Source organism: Cynara cardunculus (assembly GCF_001531365.2).
Source record: "Cynara cardunculus var. scolymus isolate 2C chromosome LG 1, CcrdV1, whole genome shotgun sequence".
In the NCBI taxonomy this organism is placed as follows: Eukaryota; Viridiplantae; Streptophyta; class Magnoliopsida; order Asterales; family Asteraceae; genus Cynara; species Cynara cardunculus.
In genome coordinates, this window is record NC_037528.1 from 43,619,314 (window position 1) to 43,620,616 (window position 1,303).

Here is a 1,303-nt window from a genome sequence, read left to right on the forward strand (position 1 = left end):
CCAAAGGATGATCAGTCCATTCAGGCACAAGTGAGGAAAGGGATGTGAGCACAACACAGCAATCCTCTCCGTGGATTTAACCACAGCCACAATTCATTATCCGATAATGGTTCCTAGGATCGATCCATACGCCCTCTATTCGACCGGTACATAATCAAGTCCACTTTTAAGGACTATAAAAATGAGGACGCCATGATCGTTTTAGTCACCATGGAAACATCTCAATACCGGTGCTCCAATTATTGAGTCTATAGTAAAATGTTTCACAAATGAAGCAATAAAACAAGTCAAGTGATCAAAATGATCCATATTCTGAATAAAAATATAAGTCGTAGTTCAAAAGGAAACAAAGTTCAATAACATTTGATAAGCATAAAGGAAATTCAAAACAAATTATTCGTAATTTCTCACAGATTATCCGGATTAGGAAGTCTTACGCAAATGGCTATCCCCGTGTCAAGTGAGATATGGAATCCGTACCTTAACTGAATTTGACAATTAACGCACGATCAAACGGAAATTCACGATCAAGTTTGATTTGCCCTCGTACCTAACGAATGCATAACCAGTTACTATTTACAAAGCATAAAAAAAACTGTAATAGGTCTTAATATACTTAAACAATGTAGACTTCAAGAAGGACAGCTGGATATGAATTGAAAACTCAAACGTAAAACTTAACATTATTCTCTTTCGATCCAACCGCTTCCGTCCCTCTTATTTTTAAGCATTTTTATCATACTTAGAGACCAATCCAGATTATATTTTCTAAATGAAAGTTGTATATTGGTATCATACGAGTCTATTGATTTTAAAATCATCTCATTTGGATCATCCATCTATTTTAAATGAATATTACAAAACTGCAATTTAATCCCGAATACAGTGTAAACAGCCCCAAAAATACACTGTTTCGAGCCACCTAGAGTCATAACTGGATTTTTGACCCTTCATGAAAGTTGTAGTATGCAGTAAGATCTTTCTGACTGCAAAATATAAGCTTAATCTGACTTACGGTTTGTAAGTTATACACTGTCAAAGTACAGGAGTTACATTGTCGGTAAAATTCGATTCCGTAATTCCCGACTAACTTTTATGATCCGAATTTCATGATTTGCTATATTTACATGCCATAAACGTACTTCAACATACTAAACAGTAAAACAAGTCCAATGGTCGTTAACCTAAGCTTAATCATGCATTTTTACTCCTTCCGACATTTAACCGAACAATTGGTGTACGGTTAAACATTTACCCACAATCTAACCATATTGAAACTATAATATACCCTTTTTATTTCTAC